This window comes from Armigeres subalbatus, chromosome 3, assembly GCF_024139115.2.
Source record: "Armigeres subalbatus isolate Guangzhou_Male chromosome 3, GZ_Asu_2, whole genome shotgun sequence".
NCBI classification, from domain to species: domain Eukaryota; kingdom Metazoa; phylum Arthropoda; class Insecta; order Diptera; family Culicidae; genus Armigeres; species Armigeres subalbatus.
In genome coordinates this window covers 269,592,971-269,618,337 of record NC_085141.1, presented here as the reverse complement: position 1 = coordinate 269,618,337, position 25,367 = coordinate 269,592,971, and the positions used below count along the sequence as shown (strand labels likewise).

The 25,367-nt window shown below is 36.9% G+C and overlaps 1 protein-coding gene and 1 long non-coding RNA gene across 6 annotated transcripts in view; both read right to left on the bottom strand.

The window, feature by feature from the left end:
• Positions 1 to 25,367, bottom strand: part of LOC134224211 (uncharacterized) — a 362,411-nt gene that overhangs the window by 126,929 nt on the left and 210,115 nt on the right. The window lies entirely within an intron of this gene.
• On the bottom strand, positions 18,877 to 19,379 carry LOC134219656 (uncharacterized). The gene is made up of 3 exons (XR_009981625.1): positions 19,243 to 19,379; positions 19,108 to 19,181; positions 18,877 to 19,000 (listed from the first exon to the last, which is right to left on the bottom strand). It is a non-coding gene; the product is annotated as an uncharacterized LOC134219656 (long non-coding RNA).

Sequence of the window (25,367 nt, the reverse complement as noted above, 5' to 3'; positions counted from 1 at the left end):
AATATGAATTGATCAAATAGTAAGAGAATTGTTTATATTTTTCTGATGTTGATGGATTGATGTTCTACAGCCTGATAAGCCCTAACCATGATTGATGACCAAGATGGTCTTAAGTGCAGAGAGTTAGAACATGTAATTGATGAAAGGAAGAGAATTGTTGATATTTTCTGATGTTGATGCAGGATTGATGTTCTACAGCCTGATAAGCCCCAACCATGATTGTCGACCAAGATCAGTGGTTCCGTGAAGAGTTAGAACATGTAATTGAAAATGGAAAGAAAATTGTATTTATTTTTCTGATTTTGATGCAGGATTGATGTTCTAGGAGCCTGATAAGCCCTAACCATGATTGTTGACCAAGATCAGTGGTTCTCAAGTGTGAAGAGTTAGAAATGTAATTGATGAAATAGGAAGATAATTGTTGATATTTTTCTGATGTTGATGCAGGATTTGAGTTCTAGAGCCTGATAAGCCCTAACATGATTGTCGACCATGACTGTGGTTCCCTATGTGAAGAGTTAGTTAGATTATTGTATGTTCCTTGATTTGGAAAGATTGATGAGCAATACGTAACTGAACGAAGCATACTGATTCTAACTCTTCACACTTGGGAACCACTAATCTTGAGTCATGCAATCACATAGTTAAGACTTATCAGGCTCCCTAGAGACATCAATCCTCCATCCAAAATCAGAAAAATATCTACAGTTCTCTTGCCATTTTCTTACAAATTACATGTTTCTGACTCTTCACACTTGGGAACCACTGATCTTGGTCATGGAATCATGTTTAGGAGCTTATTAAACTCCTGAGCATCATTCACTGCATCAAAATCAGAAAAATATCAACAATTTTCTTCCCCTCTTTCATTAATTACCATATTCTTACTCTTCACACTTAGGAACCACTGATCTTGGTCATTACAATCATGGTTGGGGGCTTATCATGGGCTCTAGAACATCAATCCTACATCAAAATCAGAAAAATATCAGCAATTATCTTCCTATTCCATCAATTAACATGTTCTAACTCTTCTTCACACTTAGGAACCCACTGATCTTGGTCATGCAATCATAGTTTAGGGCTTATCAGGCTCTAGAACATCAATCACTGCATCAACATCAAGAAAAATATCAACAATTCTCCTCCTATTTCCTAGTAAAGATTACCATCTTCTGACCCTTCACACTTGGGAACCACTGATCTTGGTCATGCAATCATGATTAGGGCTTATCAGGCTCTAGAAACCACTCCAGCATCAAAATCAGAAAAATATCAACAATTCTCTTCCTATTTCATCAATTACATGTTCTGACTCTTCACACTTGGGAACCACTGATCTTGGTCGGCGATGATCGTAATGAGGAGCTCATTCAGGCTCCTGAACATCTAGATTCTGCTTCAAAATCAGAAACTTATCTACAATTCTCTTTCCATTTCATCAATTACGTATTCTTACTCTTCACACTTGGGAACCACTGACCTTAGGTATGTACAATCATAGTTAGGGCTTAAAAATCAGAAAAATATCTTAATTCCTCTTTCCATTTCATCAATTACGTATTTCTTACTCTTCACACTTAGGAACCACTGATCTTGGTCGTACAATCATGAAGTTAGGGCTTATCAGGCTCCTAGAACATCAATCCTGCATCAAAATCAAGAGAAATATCAACAATTCTGCCATTTTTCAATACATTCTCTTTCCAATTCCTCTCGAGTTCGACGCTTACTCGCCTGGACGTACCAACATTTTCCAGTTGGATTTTTTTACTCACTAGACCCCCTCATGAGTTCGACGCCCACTCGCCTGGACGTACCAACATTGCAGTTGGATTTTTTCACTCACTCGACCCTCTCGAGGTTTCGACGCCCACTCGCTGGACGTACCAACATTTCAGTTGGATTTTTCGCTCCACTCGACCCTCTCGGGTTCGACGTCCCACTCGCCTGGACGTACCCAACATTTCAGTTGGATTTTTTTTTACTCACTCGACCCTCTCGAGTTCGGCGCCCCACCTAACAGCCTGGACGTACGGCAACATTTCAGTTGGATTTTTTCAATCACTCGACCCTCTCGAGGGTTCGACGCCCACTCGCCTGGACGTACCAACATTTCAGTTGGATTTTTACTCCTCTCGACTCTCTCTCGGGTTCCGAACGCCCACTCGCCTGGACGTACCAACATTTCCAGATTTAAGATTTTTTTTTACTCACTTTCGAGCCCTCTCGAGTTCGACGCCCCACTCGCCTGGACGTACCAGCATTTCAGTTGGATTTTTCACTCACTCGACCCTCTCTCGAGTTCCGACGCCCACTCGCCTGGACGGCCACCAACGATTTTCAGTTGGATTTTACTCTTTCGACTCTCTCTCGGGGAGTTTCAGGCGCCTCGCCTGGACGTGCCAACATTTCAGTTGGATTTTTCTCCTCGACCCTCTCCGGAGTTCCGGCAACGCCCACTCGCCTGGACGTACCAACATTTTCAGTTGGATTTTTTTTTTACTCCTCGACCTCTCAGGGATTTGCGGGCTGCCCACTACGCCTCGACGGCATTACCAACATTTTCGAGTTGGATTTTTCACTCCTCGACCCTCTCGGGTTGCCGACGTCCCACTCGCCTGGACGTACCAAGCATTTCAGTTGGATTTTTTTTACTCATTAATTAATTATACTTTAATGAATTGTATAAACATTATCTGCTCAAGAATAAGACTTTTCCTCAAAACTAATCCATAATCAAACATTTACTCGCGCATATAGAGAGACATCGTTGTTACACCCAGCCCGCTTGAAGATTGAATGTTTCCATTGAGATTCTGTTTTATAATACATTTAGAGATTCATTTTTTAGCTAAATGCTAATCTAATCAGTTCGTGTTTAGCAACAAGAGCGAAGTCAGTGCATTTTAATTACATTTCTATAGTTTTGCTAAACATCTTGTGAGAATTTACAACAAAACCAAATTGTTTAAAAACTTAATTAAGAATCCCAAAAATTACCTAAATAGTAGGAAAGTCAAAGTCAAAGATTTTGGTACCGCCTCCTGTTGTATTTTGTAAAGAAATACCAAATGCACTCGATCCAGCACAGTCATGTGTTCATTATTGTGTGACATGCTCCAAGGTAGAATTGCTTTCCCAAATAACCTTGATAACATGCAAACACACAGAACAAACTGAAAATGCAAAATAAATATGAAATCTTTCATTTTATTATTTTAGATTGACAGATTTTAAATGTAGTTTCAAACACATTCCACTTGCATTAGAAAGAATTGCCAGACAGTTTTTTTTTAAGGGAAACTCCTTAATAAAATATTTGTGAACAGCCCTGTGGTGCACTCATAAGTTGAAAATCTTGAACATCTCTGCATTTCACGTCCAACACACAAGACACATGTCGAGGTATCTGTCAATACGAATTCAACTTACGAAAGACACAAAATTCAGCTGTATTTACATCAAAAACATCTCAGCTCATTGAGAGAATTCAAATCCAACAAACAAGTCAACTAAAATGGAAACAACTTACGTTGATATTTGAGTCAGAAACCATCAGTATTTTTCACGCTTGACTTTTTGCATTCGTTTCTTCTTCCGCACTGAACCAAGCAAACAATCACAACCGTTAAGCATCTTTAACTTAGGGGCGCGTAGCACTCTTACCGACCAGGCCATTGTCGGATCTTTCATTTTTTTTAAGTAAAACACTATATCACCACAAATAATAATTCAATTTTCACTTCAATATTATTTTTCTTTTTTTTTTTCAATTTTTTTTTTACATGTTTTATATTCAATAATTTGCACACATCCTTTCTCCAGCATCATTCGTCACCAAAACTACAGAAGCCGCGTCACTATCCGTCACGCAAGTTGAGTTCCATTTTAATGCCAATTACTCTCTCCGCTCTCCGCTCAATTAAAGCATATCGTTTTGTACCAGAAGCATCAGTTCGCTGTTCTGTTTTCGTTGCACGCTAAAGTTTTTGTAATTATATATCGTTATCAACAACAATTCATTGCAATGAACATTCCTATTCAAATGGTATTATCATGACTTTATATATTTTATTATATTATTCTCTACAATCAGGTGTCCGAAGTTTGAATCTTTGTGTCCGAAATATGAATTCAACCCCGCCGGTGTCCGAGATTTGAATCGAACACAAGCCGGACATTTTCTTAAAATGCAAACATTCTTCGCAATATCTGGCACAAATCAAATACATAATTCAAAGAAGAGTTCTATACGTAGTGATTGCAATGGTGATTTGAACGTTGTGAATTGAAATGTGAGTAAACAGGATGATTGTATATCAGAAAGTGCTTAAGCGTCCGAAGTTTGAGTTTGCACGGTATGCAGGGTTGCCACATTCAAATCTGTATATTTTCTCCAAGAAATCTTCATATCTGTATCTCAAGCCAAAAAATCTGTATCCATCTAAACCCAATCAAAAAGGTTTTTGAGTAAACTTTGTGTTGAAAAAGATGTAAATTCAATAATATGTGAATAGAATCTGTCAAAATTCCGTCATTAACTGTTGTAGCCATATACGCAACAGCTTTTAGTGGACCAACCACATTGCTTAGTCACACTAAACCCACTAAACAGAACTACTGAATAATTGTTTCTGGATATGTGAAAATGCTAGATCTGATTTTCTTTAATTATTGCTTGAGCTTTTCTGAGACCCCTGTAATCAAATATAGTCTGAACACTTTTTACGGTGCATAGTCTGGTTTCAAAATCATTGATTCGCATGAACTGTTAATAAAAAGTAAAACTAGAGTCAACATGTTCTTTCTCTTTAAATTAAGATTTTGCTAATTTGAGAATAGCCTTCAATAAGATCAGTTTGGCGAAGAATATAAATTTATAATCCTCAAACCTCATAGAAAACAAATATTTATTAATAGTAATTATTTATATAAGTACTTAACTCTTCAGGAAATCTGTAAAATCTGTAATTTAGCTGAAAATCTGTATATCTGTATATACAGATTCTTGGTCACCGCTCTACCCCAAAAATCTGTAAAATACAGAATAATCTGTATATGTGGCAACCCTGACGGTATGGTGCAAGATCGCCCAAATAATTGTTGTCGCGTCGCAATGGGTGTGAAGGCAAAACTGAATTGACGGCAGAAATGTATTTCATTGGACGATGAAAGATCTTATGCTGTTTGTGGTTTTGTTGATTGCATTAAACGGCACTCGTCGGGCAGTCAATGAACGTTGACAGTGTTGAAATTTTGGGCGACAAAAGGATCGGTTTTCAGTGTCCTTCCCGTTTCGAACTCGTTTCAACAGCCACATAGTGACAGTTATTGAGTGCAAGAGTGGAAGATGGCATGGGACAATTTATAGTTGTTTGTTTTTTGTTGCATAATAATCGAACTGGTATTTTGAATATTACTCTTATCCAGTGACATAGCCAGCAAAATGGTGTACTACAGGATGTGGGTGTAGTTGTAGGACTGTTGCAGGGATTGAACTTTATCATGTTATTATCATTTAGTATTCAGATAACTCATTCCAGAGGCGGTATTTCGAAATGTGTTGTATGGTGGACTTCTAGTGCTATGTTCGCTCTACAATTTTGTTCATGTGTATATTGCACTAGCTCTAATATTTACAGCGTGAAACGCTAGTATCAGGATAATAACACTTATTGATAGTTTGCAGTAGTATAGTGCGTGTTTTAGTCGTCGCAAAGTAGTTAAGATATCGAATCAGTTTTCGGAAAAATACGTTAGACACGCGTTGCTATTCCGTTTTTGTATCTTCAAGAATATGGCTTCGTTCAAAAGAAATATTAAGTCGCTTAAAAAGGCGATTTCTAATACATTTCCTCCCCATCTGACATACTATTCCTTTCCAATGCGCTCATGGAGATGCAGAGGATTCCTCTGTCGAGTGTCGAACAACCCAAGCACATCTAAATCAACGCTGTAACTTTGTAACGCAACGAGATAAAAATCTGAAAAATTCTGAATTTTTTTAACTTTTGGAAACTAAGATTCTCTGATAAAATCAGTTTTCAGCGTCCGGAGACGAGCCAGCCTCGGGCTGAAAGTCTCCTTAATAAAGACACAAAAAAAAAAAAAAAAAAGTTTTCAGCGACATCTAGTCGAGGCGCCACAAAAAAGTAACACATTGTGCATTGGGGTCCAATTGGACCCAAGATTTCATCAAACTTCAAACTCAAATTTCAACCGATTTTCGATTTTTAGGCACCAAACGAAAGCTGTAGGTTCCTAGAATAAGGCCATGTGGTGATTCGTGAAAGTTGACCTCTCTAGTCCCCGGGGAACCTGTACTGAAGAGGAACTGTTTGAGATTCTCAATTTTGCACCTAATTTTTTGGTCTCGTGTTATGAAACATGAAATTGCTAGCAAGCATGTGTTCTGATGATTCCAAATGCATTTGCTATGTTGTATGCGTCATTTCTTGGTAACTTCATCCATTCAGCGGTCATCGGAAAGCCCTCTGGAAGATTCGGAGCATCCCTAAAAGTGGCCGATTCTAAAAATTCATCCCAGAGCTTCGCGATGTTTTCGTAACCATCCATTCTAGCGAATTGTGAGTGCAATCAATAGTGAGTCTTCTGTGACCTCCAAATTCCCCAAAAACGGTCCTCCGGAAGATCCGGAACATCCGTAAAAGTAGTCAATTCCGAAAGTTCATCCCAATACTTCGCGATTTTTTCGTAACCATCCATTCTGGCGAATTGTGTGTGCAATCAATAGTGAACGTGGTGAACCAGCCCAGGGCCGAAAACGTCACTAATAAAGATAATAATAAAAATAATAGTGAAAGTAATCAGTAGCCTTCAAATGTCCCAGGAACGGTCCTCCGGAAGATCCGGCACATCCCTAAAAGTGACCAATTTTAAAAGTTCATCCCAGAGCTTCGCGATTTTTTCGTAACCATGCTTTTTGGCGAACTGTGGGTGCAATCAATAGTTAAAGTCTCCTGTGACCTTCAAATGCCTCAGAAACGGTCATCTAGAAGATCCGCCATGGCAAGATGTGCTTGGAATCAATAATGCAACTATTTTGTGACCCCAAACGCCCCGGAAACATTCCTCCGGAAGATCCGAAATATTAATCAAAGTGGCCAAGAGTTCATTCCAGAGCTTGACGATTTCTTCATACCGAACTTTGGAGACCTTGTTTATATTTTTTCCAAGCAATTCGAATGAAAAATGGTATGCAAATGTTCCCAGAATAAGTGAAACTTTCAAAATTTCGTTAGATGTTGTAACTTCTCCATATTGTTCGGGAATCCAGATTAATAGGAAGGTTAATTGGATGGTCCACCTCAATCCAAGTACACCCAAAACAACGGCATTACTTTGTGACGCAACGAGATAAAAATCAAACTTTTGAAATGCACTACAAAAAAGTGATACATTGTTAATTAGGGTTCACAACGATGTTAATAACGATCACAAAAATTTTAAGTTCACACGATTTTAGGTTTTTCCTGGCGTCAAACGGAAACTGTAGGTTTCTAGCTTCGGTTCATACGAATTTCTTAATAGGGACATGGTCTTATGGGAGATTAGAGAAGTTTAATACTATGAAACATTAAATCACTTATAAATATGTGCTCTTGTAATTCCAACTATATTTGCTATCCTGTGTGTGGCATTTCTTTCCAATTTCAATAAAATTGGCCAATTTCAAAAGTTCATCTTAAAGCTATGATTTTTTTTTTAAACAACAAACAACAAAACTTGCGAATTAAGGTTCATTCAACAGTGTTATCAATGCCATATGCCCACAAATCTTTCTTCCGGGAAACTAAGATGTCGATGTTCTATGACTCGATATCGAATCCTGTAATATTTTCTGGGTTACTGTGATGGTACCTTTAAACATTTTCTATTCCACATCTTGATATTTCCTTGAGTCGACGGTCCCTTCAATTTCGACTCATGGAGGTTTGACTGTATGCGAATGAAAAAATGTTACAAGTTGTTAGATCGCCGTGAATTGCTCCTTAGGATGTCGATGACAATCCTAAACAGAATTAAAAACATGGTAACTTAGCTTAGAAACCTTGCAATTTATATCCAAAGAACAGAAAAATGAATCAGAACAAACTGCAAGTTTCAAAGTGGACTCATTGTGTATCAACGGTATTAACAATCGACCTCACGTTCGTCCCTGTTCCGTCCGATATACCCAAGGCGGAAGAAAATGACAGAAGGCATGCGCTGCTATTCTGTCTCATAATTGCTCTTCAGTTAAAATTGCCTTCCACTACTAGGTTCGCTAGTGTTTCAAAATCAAGGGTGAACCACATTCCTCAGTAAAGTTGTCTGTATGTCTATATATGTAATAACTGTGGTTTATGGAAGCACTTAATGAACACTAAGCTGCCAGGCATGCCTTGGTGGAGTATTTAGTGCCAACAAAGAGAAGATCCATACACCATTATACAGTCAAACCTCCATGAGTCGATATCAAAGGGTCCATCGACTCATGGAAATATCGAGATGTGGAATAGAAAATCCTTGGAAAGCTGTTCGAAGGGACCATCACAGTAACCCAGAAAATATTTTTTAGTATGCCATAATTTGCTTCCATGAGTCGATAACGAGTCATAGAACATCGACTCATGGAGGTTTGACTGTAATTGCAAAACATGCAAATCACGCGATCTATTCGTAGTTTCTGGTTATTGATAAGAATTTTGAATTTAACTGTTTTAGAACATAGTCTGCATCAGCCTGTTGCGGAAATGCATGTTTCAGAGTAAAATTGAAATATAATCTTCTCTGTTATTTCGTGCAAGTGGGTTCGACATACATTATTTAGCCGGGACATATTTTTACATCTGAATTATATTGTGTGGTAAATACACCCGATTCTGTTTTTATACGGATTTTTTTTACACGGCCGTGTAATAAAAATCCCATACAAAATTTTTGCAGTTTCTCCATTTTGTATGATTTGTCGAGAAATCATGAAACTTTTTACACGGATTTTCAAATTTTGAACTGAAAACTTTTTTTACACGGAACGCATCCCCCGTGTAAAAAAAGAATTGAGTGTACCTTTTATTCAATGCATAAAAAACTGATTTATTTCATCCCAGGTGCATCATGGATTAGGATTTTGATTTTGGATCTTCGGATGGTGAAATGGTTGAATCGGAATCAGAGAACTATGTAATGCTGATGAAAATAATCCATGGACTTCAAAAGACGGAACTCGATGGGAGCAGAATATTCTAAAATCAAAGGTTGTGCGGAAGCATTCCCATGAGATTATGCGTACTCGTCCTGGGATATCGAGCTTTGCAACCGCGCGTATCAGCAGTGAAGTTGATGCCTTCAAAGCCTCATTTGCAGATAATATTATAGCTATTATAGCTCTTATCATTCAACATACAAACGAATAGGGATTGGAAGAAATGGGAGAAAAATGGACACCCGTTGATGCCTTCATGGGATTATTGATATTTGCATCCATTTTCAAGTCTAACAAGGAACCGGTTGAGACATTATGGCACAAAATGCGATCTTCAAGAGCGACAATGTCGCAGAGAAGGAAATTGGTATTCGTGAATTTTGGGACCTGTGGAGTTCTCAGCAAGAAGAAGAAGGAGAAGAAGAAGAAGGAGAAGAAGAAGACGGAGAAGAAGGATAAGAAGAAGAAGATAAACACAAGCAGATGCATGCATTTGCCCATCGTCTGAAGTCTGAACCTTCTAGAAATAAATTGGAAGGCCTTACTCGTTAGTCCATTGATATAAGAGTAAGGAAGGACTGTGTCCAATGCTCCGGCGAAACTAAAAATGTTTCATTGTATATGGTTGTCAGGTTGTCATTTTCTTTCTATAAATGACGTGGGGTTGAACCCAACGACTACCTATTGCCTCTAATTAGAAATTTGGGGACAGTACTCGTCGATAGCAAATCCTTCCGCACGCGATGGCATATGAGCAAGTCAAACCACCTTCCTTTTGCCAGTGGAGATATATCAGCTTCCACACTGATATTCTTCCCTCCCCCCTTCATACGGGAGCTTGGCAGAAGGAAGGTCGTGCGATATGTGCCATCACAAATATTGCCCTCCGCTCGCTTTCAAATCGACTTCTATAAAAACATTCTTCATGCCTGCCGTATCCTAACGGAACTATCAATTCTATACTTTCGCCTCTAATGCTATCATGAACATGTACGTCCAAGTTTGGAAGATGATATTAGCATTTCCATATCATTGTAAATCGTTTAACTTCACGTAGAAGTAACACACACGAAATCATTAATTTAGAACAAATAATATGTTTTTCTATTTATTAACAAGAGCTCTACTTATTATTTCACATGTAGTGACTTTATTTGCTTCCTAGTAACACCCCAGGTGAATTTGAGCCATAAAAAAATTGAAATGTCAATTTGAGAACAGTTTTTTTACGAACAGATCGTAAGTTTCGATTGGAAGAAGGATTTTCAGTTATAATTTGTTAAAAAAACGACAAAGATATATTTTTTCCCGTTGGTATCAATTATTTTGAATCTCCTGTGTTAGATTACTACGTGATTAGCGTGAAAAAAGCTTTACCTTTCTGTATATTTGTTTTTGGATTTTTGACGAAATTGTGTTTTTTTCCCAAGGGTCCCCCCTTGGGAGAAAAAACGCGAAAAAAATTTTTTTCACTTATAATGCGTTTTCTGACTAGGACTCTTCACCAAAAAATGTAACGTACCTTGATTTGACTGGTTCTACGTAAAACCAAATTTTTAAAAATCTTTTTATATTTTTGTTGTTGCCTGTTTTCCCGCTTGCCGGGCAGTGGCAACTATATTGCCACCAATGTTTTACCGCTTGGCGGGCAGTGGCAACTATATTGCCACCAATTTTTCAATGTTTCTGAACTGTTTAATGTATAACAAACATACATTTGAGTTTAATACCATGTCAACATTGTGTCCTATTGTTGTTTTTGTTAATTTATTGTTTAGATTCGTCTGCCTTATAAAGGGTTAAGGTAGGCAATTATAGTTGGAATCTCTTACGCTGAAGCGATGTGCATCGATTGTTCCGAGCAAAACATCATCACCGCTAGTGGAATTATCTGGGTTTTTCAACATTGTACAACAAGATTTCGAAACAAAAACTATGGATTAACCAAGAAAATAAGATTGCTTATCACATAACTATAGACGAATCCAAGTAAAAATAAGAAGAAGACACACGACGGTGTTAACTTTGACAGATCCTACAGCACAGCATAGGAAGATCATTTTAAAATGCTTATAATAAAGTCTAGACAAAATGTAATTAAAATCTGATTGATGTATGATACGAAAAAAGTTCCGAACTGTATGATAGATACATTTTTTTCATTTTTTTTTACATTAATTCAGAACTTTTTCCGTATCGTACATCATTTTTTTTTAGATTTTAATTACAATTTGTCTAGAATTTATTATAAGCATTTTAAAATGATCTTCCTATGCTGTGCTGTAGGATCTGTCAAAGTTAACACCGTCGTGTGTCTTCTTCTTATTTTTACTTGGATTCGTCTATAGGTACGAGCTTATTTTTTGACGTAGGACTTACGTCTCTCTTTACTATACCGGGTGTCATTCCAAAATATTCAAATCGACCGCGTTACGCTGTGTTGAAAGATTTTAAACGTTAATAGCGTTCGTCTCAGTGGACGAATTTCTGCGGTAAGCCCCTCAATCGACAGATTTCAAGTATGCCTTCCATGTCCATGCTTGATAAGACCCGAAAAACTTGTTTCAATAAGCATGGAACTGTTTTCAATGAAAAACATTGAGATCAAGGGAACCTATAAATATGGGTACCGCATAATTCTTGCATCATTCCATTACCACGTTCTCATTGGTGCAGACACCAGCGAATGAGCAGCCGCTGGGTCTGCCGAGAAGCCATGAAATAGCGCAATGCAACGCGATTTTTTCCTTTCATTCTGACCGGGACAAGCGAAGCAACCGCATCATCGATTGAACAGCACTCACACCTTTTAGCAGGGAACGAAGTCTGCACCGACCGCTTTTTCGGCTCAACACCATCGAAGCCACCATCATCAGCCGAAACCTAGCCAGTACAGCAGCAGTCCACCCTCCAGACCCGACAAAGCAGCAATGCTGAGCAGATATCGGCAGCAGCAGCAGAGTCGAGCCGAGACCGGCCGGCATCGGTGATGAGCCGAGACAGGCTGAAGAAAAGCCACATGATGCAGCATGTATGTCCAAAAAACAAACGGTTCTTCAGAGAGCCAATAATAGAGATCAATATCAAAGCTTTCAATACCCTTCGGGATAGAAATTGTACTTGGGTGACAAATCCAATATTCTAGTGATAAAATTTTATGCGTAATTTTCATAAATAGCGTCAAATGGATAATTTTTCTGATTTAACCGCGAAGTGGACGAAGGACTTTGCTTGACCATGCCTAAAAAAAGATGTCCAAATCTCTCACATAATATTTGGATATTTGGATTAAAAAACACCGATAACAGCTCAAACATTAATAAACTATCAATCGATTTTTCATCAAATGTTGGTTTTTTTGCCATTAATCAAGAAATATCTAGATAAACATTGTTTGATACTGACCGCACACAAAGCGAACGTGAATGATCGTCCCATGTTACCAATTCTAAATCCCGAAATCCCATGTCCGGGTGTTTCCTTCCATCTACTACTAACAATGTTGTCTCAGAAAAGAACACGTACTTCTCACCTGAACTGCAATTCTAAGCTCGCTTGCCCGGCTTATTGGCCTGTATCAAGCGAAAAGTCCGTTAGGAAATAGACGCCAGCAGCGAGCAACAAGCGTAAAAAAGAAGAAGCCCTTCTCGAACGCCTTGATGATGATGACGCTTTGGCTGACAAAGAAACGGGATACAAGACACTGGCTGATTGGCCCACCAATTGGGAAGCAGAGAAGATTCAAAATAAGGTATAAAAGAAAAGTGCATTCGCTCGCAGAGCATTCAGTCTTTTTTATACCACCACTAGAAATTCCCGGTTATTTGAAAACATAGTTTTCTTACTTTTTGGACTTAGCCGAAGCAAACAGCCAAACAGCCTAAGAGTTAAAAATAATGTTCTCCTCCAGTCGCTATCGCACGGTTTAGGAGGCCCTACATCCCCTGCTGGGCCAACTTGTGGCTTATTTCAGGCAGTCCTTCAGTGGGAAGGTTGCCACTGTCGAGGCTAATATTCCGTGACCGGACAGATACTTCCTGAATTGTTTTTGATGATTCTTGGTCGAGGTAGATTTGATTTCTGTGTCGGTTTGATGAGAAGATTTTGCCAAGGAATGGTATGCAACGCCGATTATTTATCCAAAATAGGGTAAAATGCCCAATAGTGGACCCCCTAGTAGCGAAATTTTGCTCTTCCTGGCATAAGAAGTGGAAATTTTCAAAATAATAATTTTGCGTGATAGATAATATCAAGCTCTGCATCTCCTCTTCACGATACATACACGAAACACTCAAATACCCGACGTTATTCGTTGAAATTAACATTTTAAAGTCTGACTGAATTCGCCCTATAGTAGACCCCCTGGGGGTCCATAATAGGAATTTGCTTCCCTATAGTCGACACTCCATTTGATTTTTATGTTCCGTTTCGGGACGTTCTTCTGCCCTATTATGGACCCCCTAAAATATTCCTATAATGGACACTCTCGTGTTTATTTTTTATAGAATTGTAAAAAATCATCTAATTTTACTTGTCATAGCATTTCCAATGCATGTAATCAAATCATAGGACTGTAAGGTAGGTTCTCCCGATGGAATTTCGTAGCAAAATGTTTACAATGTGCTGTAATAATGCAAAAATGGCTGGAGGGTCCACTATTGGTTGGGGGTCCACTATTGGACACTTTACCCTAGTTGATGTGAGAAATTTGGACATATTATGTATCTTAAAGGCATGGTCAAGTCAAGTCCTACGTCCACTTAGCTGTTATGTCACAGACATTACCCACTGTTCGTTTTTTTTACTTTGCTCAATAGGTAGACGGTTTGACAGTTTAATAGGTAGATTTGGCTTCACTCTTTGCGCAACTCTATGCATAATAGATTCTGTAGCATACACCAATCGCAAGTCCTATCAATATCCTATAAATCGACCGAAGTAGGCATGGGAGAAATTGAAGAATAAGGTTTATGACATTCATGAGTATGGAAATATAATTGATTTTCTAATGACATAGGCGTCTATTTTTTCTAGTGTTACTGTTATGGGGTCACTTTGCTCAATGTTACAGAACAACTTGGTGGTTTTCTCAAGTTTGTTAGATTTCCTACTTTTTTGCTTCTGATTTCGTCTGGCCAACTGAAAGAACCAAGAATTTGGAGACCATTCATAGGCTTAATAGAGTTTCATTTATACGAATAGAGAGAATATTTATTATATTGCACTTCTTCTACTAGCAAGTATTCCAAACAAATGTTTTGACTTTTTAGCATCACAATCATACATACTTCTCTTATGTAATTTGATCATTTTTTTTTAAATTAGTATCTTGCATCCTTCTGTATATGTCACGACAGGTCACGACGTTATAACGGTGAGGATTGCACATTTTTTAATTAATCTAATCGAGTTAATCGATTCGCATTACTCTTTAATGCCATCACATTAATCTACTGGCTAATATGTCCTTACTACAAATCTTTAGATCTGCCTGCTGCTATCAACAGTCACCGATTTGTGCACTCATTTACTATTTTTTTACTATCTATTACAAGCGACCGGCAGAGCCATTTATTGCCGGTCGCTTTAAATTATGGACACCAGCTGCCTTATGGCAAGCGTGGCAATGGAAGCATTGCTTGTGAGATGCTTTATTTTGATTTCCATATCAGACTATTTTTTTATCAACTACCGTACGTAGGCATAGACAAATGGGGCTGCACCAAATTCATGATTGCAGATTTATACTAATGATAAGGGCAGCTTCATAGCACGGATACAGCGATGCGCCACAGCTCTAGCACGGGGTATCATGGGGAAGTCAAGTGGATTATAAATAACTACAGATTTCAAAATGGATTACTTTTGTACAATGTTGTGTACACCACTTCCTTTTTATTGCAACTTTGATTGTGGGAAGGATCCGTGTCCACCGATACCTACTTAATGGGATGAAAGTAGCTCTTGTGACCTTCATAGTCTCGTAACGCTGGGTAGTCACCTTTGCGTGGTGTGTTACGGTGTAAGATCTACCACGGTCACATGTCAGCTACAGGCAAATCCTGACCCAACGAATACCTTCCCCAATATCCAACTCCGTGGTACTTATGACGTTGTCGCTGAGTCGGGGGCCTCTCGTTAAGTAAGTACTACAATACTACACCAACACTTCCTTCTCCTCCCAAGTTACGTTGAAGCTGGGCGTGGCAAGAAGTAGTAATCCTCATGCTTTAGTGATTTTTATCCTAGATTGAAATCAAGGACCACACCCACCTTGATTTCTAATAGCAATCTGAATAAGGATTTTAAAAGAAAAACATGAGTACAGGCATAGGTATACCTCGATAGTACGTGCCCTCGATAGTGCGTACCCTCGATAGTACGTACATTTTACCTCGGTAGTACGCACACCAAAAAAAAAGTTTTTCGTTCAATTTTCTGTAAGATTTTAGTTAAAATTTGAATATGTTTTGATCATAGCGTATGCGTGAGGTCCTTCATATGCTACGTAATAATTTTACATCTGATTTAAACATCATTATTGTGATAACGAATTCAGTAGAACAAGTTTAAAAAAGCAGCGTGTCATAAATATTTGACAGTCTTACGTAACACAAATTATACTATTATTTTGAACAATTTAAGGAACATCTGAAACAGCTGATTACATATTTAGTTTTTACAGTAAGTTTAGTTCCAATCTATGGACTTGTCGACGACAATTAAAAAAAAATTAGCTGCGTTACCAAAATGAGGATAAATTTATTTGGTCAGGGTGTCTACTCATCTGTAAAAACAAAATTCCCTGATTTTTCCAGGTTTTTTCCAGGTGTTTTACATTAATTTCCAGGTAAAAACAAACGTGCCATATATAGATTTTAGCAGCACAATAGTCATTTAAAAACCCAGATTAATCCACCTACAGTGATATTTTGACCCTTCCTTAGTTATTAGGACATTTTTCCAGAATCCAGTATTTAAAACGAGATAAAACTACTCAGCTTCCCACGGCGATTTACCGTAAAAGTGACAAAATAATTATTGCCTACCCAAAGGCGGATGTCGTGAGTTGAGTGAAAACTCAACGAATGATAACGCACTGTACTTCCTGCTGCCTATCTATAAGGCGCGCGTCGGATTGAATAGCTATTGTGACATGGTTAGTAACTATCGTAACACTGGATGCATATATTGTACTCGTAATTTCCAGAGACCTCGATATTAATTAATCCAGAACTAACTAAATCAGTTATTGATCTGAGCGAAACTCAATAGCGTTCAATAATAACATATATTTCGCCTTATGAATGCTAATTTGGTAAAACTAAACTTGTTCAATACCTTAAAAATGAGTGAGATTTACATGGTAGTAAATTTCAGAATTTGCACACATACGCACACATACATGCATACAAGTGGTCTATTAGTGTCTCAAAACATGCTCACATTTACTATCTACCTTTCAATGAAGAAATTTTTGAAATCTCTTTCAATTTTTACGTTTTTGCTTTTTTGCGAAGATTTTTTTGTACATGCTTCTATATGTTCTTCAATTAGAATCATTTGTTTCTTTGAAACAAATTAGAAAAATAGGCATATTTCCATATCATATCATTTGTTATAATTATATTTTCAATATCAAAGTGAATTTGCTTCAAATACCATACATTTTATTTAATAATTTACGAGATTTCTTGATAGAATAATACGTAACACACCTGCGTAACGCATGAAATTATAGACACTTCCGAAGGAAGGGTCAAAAAAGTAAATACATATTGCGAAAAATATGTTTTTAAAGAATTTGTTGCTAGCCTCACATAAACAATGTTGTAAATTACTTAAGAAATTCTTCCAGGAATACCTTCGCAAGTTCGCCCGGAAATTGCTTCAGCCATTGAATCAAAATTCGTACAGGAATCACAGAGGAAACTTTTCCAAGTATTCCTCTGAAAATTTCTCCGTATTTTAAGAATTGCTTCAGAACTTCCTCCAGGATTTAATTTGAAAATTTCTTTGCTAAAAATTTAGAAAACAAATCAAGGAATTGTTTCGGAAATTCCTTTAGAGATGCATTTGACGATTCCTTAACGATTTTTTTTATTGAAATTCCTTTAGGTGTTTGTTCGAAAATGTCTTGTGAAAATCCCTCGGAAATACCTTTATAATACCGGAAATACCTTTTATACCTTTTTGGCAAAACAATTTCAATGATTACAGCGCCACTAGCGTTCTATTACTGCTTTACTTCCTTGGGATTTTTTGGGAACTCATTCAGAAGAATCTTGAGGAAAACTTTAGCAAACAGCTGGAGGAGTTTTTCCGGATATTTTGCTTTTAAGAATTCTTTGGAAAATCTTCGAGAATACCTTTAGAAACTCCTTTGAAAAATCTATTCGGGATTCTTTCGGCTGTTCTTTCAAGAATTTCTTTAACAAAAATCCTTCACAAATCACTATTTTTTGAAGAAACCATACGAAAAATCGTCCGGAAATTCGTTTTGAAATTCTTCCGGGAATTCTTTTTGGAAATTCCTCCAGAAATAATTTAGAAAATTGCTAATCATTCTTATAGACACTCTCTTAGTGATTTCTTTGAAAAATTCCTTGGAAAACTGATCTCCAAATTCCTTCGGAAGTTCCTCCAGGAATTGCTTTGAAAAATCCTAGCTAATTTAGTATTTTTTAATATATTCATAAAGAATTTCCGAGGGAAAACTCAAAAGAATTTACAAAGTAATCCATAATTGATTTCCCGAACAAATTCTTGGATATCACCAAGAATAGCTTCGGAAATTCTCCATGCTTTTGAAGAAGGCAAAAAGTTTTTTTGCGGAATAACGACCCATTAACGTTCACTACATTTTCAATAGATTTGATTGGTATATTTATTCAAATATTTTTATGGATTTTTCATCTTTTGAGAGAATTTCACTCATGATCACCGGGTATTGAAATTTCCCTGATTATGTCAGAAATTCCCTGATAATTCCAGGTATTTTCCAGGTTTTTCCAGGTAGTAGACACCCTGTTGGTTGAATAGTTATTTTTATTTTGTTATTTTTTTCAGTTATTTATTTTCTTCTAAGATTCCTCTAAGACGTCTTACTGGAACAGCAGCTTCTTCCAATGGCTCTTCCTGGGATACCTTAGAAGTTTGTTCGAAAATTCCATACAGGATTTCACTTGATATTCAATCTAGACCTGTGCGCCGATTAAAATTTTATCGGCGCGGCTGATGATTGGCGGCGGCGTGAATTAATTTCGTGCATTAGAAAATTTTCGGAATTTATATAGAATTACTCTAGGAATTTCTCCGTAAGCTCTTTCAGGAATTCCTGCGCATGTTCCTCTAGGAATTCCTCACGCAGAAAAATGGATTGTAGAAACAACAATATTCTGGGTTGATTTCAACAATAAATATTGTTAGCTCAGGGCTAATAATATTTTCGGTTTGAATCAATCCATAATATTGTTGTTTTTACAATCAAGATCTCAGTTGCTTTATTGTAGAAACAACAATATTATTGTTGAAGTAATTGTGATTATATTGTTGATTTAATGCGTGAATACGATCAATTCAACAATATAATATTGTTGAATTCATTGCATATGTATGTATTTATATTATTTCTTTTTTTTTTCTCGAATGTAAACAAAAACAAATTTATGCTCGGGAAATGTTTATTGTATTAATTTTATTTGAATATATGTATATTATTATTTATGTTGGTCAATCTGCTGTTGTTTCTGATGGTGCATAAGAGGCTGCAGATGTCTACAGAAAATCCTGAAAATAAATTATATCCTTTTTTACTTTTTCAAACTCTAGTTCAGATTTTATAATCACATTTAAATTTGGGTTACAATCGAAAATAAAAATATATCACTTTATACCTGGTCTTTCCAAGATCTGTTTGGCCGGGAATACATATGGAGACGGATACGGTAGTCCTTTATCTGGTTTCATTCTGAAAATGTGACAAAAATGTGTACAGTTATTCGGTAATTATTTGTATATTTTGAACTTACCTACGCATATGTATGCACCACAACGTTGCTGATTTCTCCTCACAGCGAGTTTTCAATAAATCTCTCTTTTATTTAATTTAGGAAAACTATAGAGCTTTATTTAGAAATCAATTATTTAGCTTAAGACCAGCGGCTTTAATTTATATCAGAACAAACGAATAAAGAATGTTGTTGACATTCAAAAATACACGCCTATTCCCAAAAACGCAAACTCGTTTCAAAAATAAATACTGTTGAAATAAAAATAATATTGTTGTTTCAACATACAATATTGTTAAATCAACAATCAAATATTTTTGGTTCAATAATAGATTGATTGTTGGAATCAACAATATTCTTTTTTAGTTTAACCGTATGAAATTTAGCTGCGTGCTCTGCATATTCCTCCAGGAGTTCTCCCGCAAGTTCCTTCAGGAATTCTTCCGTAAGTTCCTCCAGAAATTCTTACCAATATTCCTCCGGAAGTTCCTCAGCAATTCATCCGGAAGCTCCTCCAGAAATTATTCCGGAAGCTCCACCAGGAATTCCTCTGGTAGTTCATCCAGAAATTTTACTAGGACTCATAGTCTAGTCAAATTTTTCCACATTTTTTCCGTGGATTCTTTCCGTGGAAACATCCTTCGAACATCCATCTTAAATTATTGCCAAGTATTTATCGTTAATTCATTCGAATATATTCAAAATTTCTAATATTTTTCTTGGTGACTTTTCAGCAATTTACTCAGCAATCCCCTTAGAAATATCTACGTCTCCTTTAGTCCTTTCCCAGAACTTCCACCAGAAAATCATTCTGATATCCCCATGTAATTTCTCTTGACATTCTATCTGGAGTAACTCTAGATATTCCACCAAGATTTCTTCATTGATCTAGGTCTTTCCAGAAATTCTTTTTGAAGTAGCTAACGTGGAAGCCCTCGATGGAAAAACTCTCCTGGGAAATTGTTCAGGGTTTTTTTCTTCGGGAACTCTCCCGGAAATTTCTTGAGAAATTCGTCTGCAAATTAATCTGCCTATTTCTCCAGATATTCTTCCTAAATTTTCATCAAAACTTTCATCAAAGGTACTCACTCCAAAAAATCCCCTTTAAATTCCGGAAGATCCTGCCTGAATTCTCTGCAAGGTTTCTGCAGGTACTCCGCCTAAAATATCAATGAAAAATCATCTAAAAAGACCTTTAGGATTTTCCGAGAATTACTTCTAGGAATTTGCTGCAATATCTTAAAACAATAACCCTGGCAATTTTTCTCTAAACTCTCCTACTTTTTCTTCCAGTAATTCCTCCATGAATTCTCCCAAAAATTCCCTCAAGAATTTCCCCGGAAATATATTTCGAAATTCCTGAAATTCCTCCACAAATCCCTTTATAAGTTCCCCCGAAAATTTCTTCAAGATTTTTCCAGGAGTTTGTTTTGAAATTCCCACCGTAATTTTTCAAGATATTCTGCAGAAAATTTCTCCAAGAATTACTCCGGAAGGTTCCTATTTCAGGAGGAATTTCGTAAGAAATTTTTGAAGGAGTATCTGACGGATTTCCTTGCGAATTTTTTAAAGTAATTTCTGAAGAAAATCACGGTTGCGTTCCTGGTTTGAGTCCCAGGCAGTAGATTAAAATGTACTGTCTTGAACTGTAAATCTGTTGATGGTCTCGTGTTGCATGTATGACGGTCATGTAACACAAATTATTGTAGCATGACAGAAAAAAAAGTCATGAGCTACCGTGACATTTTTCTATGCGATATAATATGTGTCACAAATGAAACGAATGGAATATAATTTTGAAGGTGATGAATGCATCATTATACGCTGAGCTCGCTTTTTGTGCTTTCTTTACGCGGATTTTGGGATTTATAAGTTTAATTTCCTATTTTCCGGGTATTGGCCACCCGAAATGAACAATAATTGAAATATTATGAAAACTCGATTTGCATATACACAGCAAGTAAAAGATTTAAGAAAGATGAACGGTTTGCGCTTATCGATTTCGTTGAGCCGTTTCTTACGTTTATCTTAAAATTCACGTTCACGGATTATCGATATTGATTTAGTAGCTTTTTTCGACGTGCGTCTTTTTCAAAGTAAATTAGAACCATTTGAAAAAAAATCCAAGAAATATGAGCATAACATGTGTCCTTGAAAGTGTTTATGCTGATATTTTTTCAAGAAGTATGCTGTTTGTGCTGACGACGTTCGTTCTCACATCAAAAAATCTAAGCTAACATCTAGCGTTGACTACGACTTCAGCATATGTGACTAACATATTATCAATAAACGGATCGCTATCCTGTACTGCAATCAGATTACGAATTATGCTTCTATCAATCATTCCGTTACCACGATCTATAGTGCCGTGATCCGGAGGAACATTGATGATTTCCTCAGTAAGTGGCTTTTCTCATATTTTTAAAACGAGTACTGCTACATGTATAACGTATTAGGCAATTGTTCTTGATTATTTGATAATTTTAAACTTGTTTTAAAAATCCTTTTATGAAGTTTTTTGACTCTTCAATTTGGGGGAACTTTGATCATCAAACGATTCAATCATTTATCTATGTATAAAGCAAGCGTCGGTAAACGCCTTAAGGTAGGCAATTATACTTGGAATGCATCGATTGATTGGACAAAGGCATCATCACCGCTAGTGGAATTAGGGGTAACTGGGGTAATATGCACCCCCGGGGCAAAACGACTTTTTGGCATATTCAGCGATGCAGGAATATTTTCATTAATGTTTACTACTGGATCGCTAGTTAGAGATCCGTACTACATGCGCTGTAGTAAATACTCTGGAAAAACTACTGAAAATGTATTCAAAAATGCAAATGGGTCGTTTTGCTCCGAAGGTGCTTATTACCCCAGTTTCCTCAACCTGGGTTTTAAACAAAAAAAAAAAATCAAAATTTGAAATAAAAAATGTGGTTTAACCAAGAAAATAAGATTACTCATCACACAATTATAGGTACGAGCCTATTTTATTGTTATTATATTGGTTTTTAGTGCTTTTTTTTAAATATATCTAGAAATATCATTTTTTATTTAGATTAGATCAAAAACAGGTTAAAAATAAATCTGGCTCGAATAGTTGAAATATTAAATTATTTAAATGATTTTTAAGCCTGTAAAAACGTTCTTTTTTCAGAACAGCAATAGCTTTTAAATATATAAGAAGTGTCTCATCGTTTGACGATTCATTGTTTTGAGAAATCTTACTCGGAATATAAAATGACGATACACTCAGTACGAAAGTGAATTCTCCGGGGTTTGAACCTCCTCCCCTATGAAAAATTGTTTCGTTATAAATTATTTTTTGCTCTTACCCCACCCGCCATAAGCCTTTACCTAATAAGTATGCGGCCCCAAAGCAGCCAAACGAAACAAATTTTTTATTAATTTACTTTTTCTATAAGCATCATACCTTTATGACTGCTCAGAACATTCATTTTGCACTACCATCATAATAGATTGCGATACATTCACAGGCGGCACGAATATTGTCACATGATACGAACGACTCGCGGGTAATACATTCATTGCCATGAATGGCATGTGTCTACAACACTATAATTGTCACAAGAGAATGCTGTGCAACATTCTGTCCGGTACAAACAATGTGACATGATAATAGCAGCAAAAATGTACTGTACGAATCACTGGTCCCAGGAGGATTTTTTGGATAAATTCTTGATAGATTTTTCGATGGATTTTCTGGAGAAATTCTCAGAGGGACTCCTAGAAGAGTATCTGAAACAAATCTAGGAGAAATTCTAAAATAAGAAGTTTTTTTTTCCGGAGAAAAATGTTTTTGGATGTCCAAACAAATTTCAAAAAAAGTTTTGAAATAATTTCAAATTTAAATACCAAGGAGCCGTTCTAGAAGCTAGAAGTGTTAGTTTCTTGAAGATCGATTTCCACATTTTTAGAAAAAGTATCTTTATGTTTGGGGTCTAGTGGCCATGTTGCCAAAAATATTTTCCCACGTCGAGCTTTTTGGTCAGAGATCAGCTCCACGCTAGTTGCAGTTGTGATTAGATCGCCATCTAATGTTTAAGATTTAAAGGCTTTATCAACAGACATTACATCAATTCGTCGAGTTAAATTTTTCGGTATATGAAAGTTTACCCTCCGGGCCTCCTATCAAAATGTTTGGAATAGGCATTATAGCCTTTTCGGACATATAGTTTTGGTGTACGAAAAAGGCAAACACGATTTTAAAGACGTGAACATTAAAATACACAGAAAAAATAATAAAAACTAACCAGCGCGTAAAAAATACAGACGCGGAAAATTACACTATTCTGAGCATACATCAATCTTTTCCATCAATTTCACCCTAAATGTATGCAATTTGTATAGCATTATACCACTTAATCAAATAAATAGTGGCAATGCAATACAAATTGCATACATCCAAGCGAAAATATCGTTCAAAATTACGCTCTTTTTGGCATTCCCTTTATGTGCATTACTTTCGTGTAACTTTTTCTATCTGTGTAACTTAGAAAAATCGTTTTTTTTTACATATTCGAAATCAGTTTTCTTAGTTTTATGAACTCATATAACTACGATTCATAAAAAAGGTTTCCCCAAACCAACGCGATGCGACTGTTGCCACAGCCGACAGTTTTTCGCTTTGGTAAGGAAGCGTCATTGGAGCCAATAGAATCGCAACGACACTGACAGCTCATGGCAACCTTGAGCGTTTCATTCCCATAAAATTTATAGGGGAAATCAATAAAATACATTACGTAAAATGTAGTGATCTACCAACCATCCCCAATCGTCGCGTTTTGTAGTAACATGCATATATACGATGTCATCTTTAAAACATTACTCCTATAAAAGTTACTCCTGAAAATGTTGCGTAATTCATGGATGTTCCGAAGCATTAAAATACAGTATTTCGTAAAAAAATAGCCTCACATTTACAAAAACGATGATTTACATTCTGATGATAAACATTCTACTTCTGCTTAAAAAACAAAAAAAAAACAAATAAAAAAAAAATTTAATCGGATTTTTTTTGCTTCGATAGTACGTACGCTTCGATAGTACGTACACTAAAAAACGCAGGTGTACGTACTATTGAGGTATGCCTGTATCACTAGTGTCCAATCTTCGAAGTACACCGTAACTATGCTATGTTTTTTTTTTTTTTTTTTGGTATCTTTATTAAGGATACTTTCAGCCCGAGGCACTATGCTATGTTATGCTATACTATGCTAAAGGAACTCGTGTGACCTTCATAGATTTCTGGTGTTCAGAACAATCCAAAAGTTATTATTCACCCAACCAGAGGATGCTATATTTTATTACATTACTAGTTTTGTCTAGAACCTGGAAACAATGCACCCATACGCTTGACGCGCAGATTAGTTGAGCAACTAATAGGAATAATGGATGAAATTTGACCAGGCGGACGTGGACGACACGAGAGACTACATTGAGTAGCGTAGCGATTCTCAGTCTGTTCGCAGGGAATTTCTCGGGTTTGGGTGTCGGCTATGGGTTAATTGTCGAAAAGCGATAAGCTAGCGAAAGGCTTGAGGAAGTAGTATAATGAAAACAGACACGTCATAGGCCCGATGCCATTGTAACGTCTTTTAAATGCCATGCGCACGCAGCGTCAAAACAACTCATGTAGGCATCGGCGCGGCAACGCTGCGTTACCGCTTTTGCCTATGCATACCTCCTTTTTTAAAGCCACGTGCACGCAGCGTTGAAAAGACGCAACGTGGACATCGAGCCTCACATTGTATGAAAATAACTGTAGCAAATGCTGAACAGTTGCTAAAAAAGTCCGTAGTAGATATGAGCCGGTTGGAATGATCAATAATTACTACCTACATGCACTCCGGCACTCCGGTCTTATGGCCATTTGATCTGGTAATGAATGGACTACTGAGTGCTAACGACTGCGCCACCCTACCAGCTACCATTCAACACATGGTGCGGATTGAGTCGGATTGAATTGTCTCAATTAATCCACGGTGATTGAGTTAATTGAACAATAATCATCAAGAGTGTGTCTAGTGGCGATTCAATCCGGTACCAATGGAAATGTGCCCCCAACTGGGAATCTCTGGTCTCTGATTCGAACGAATGTAGTCGGGCAGCTCCAATGTCAG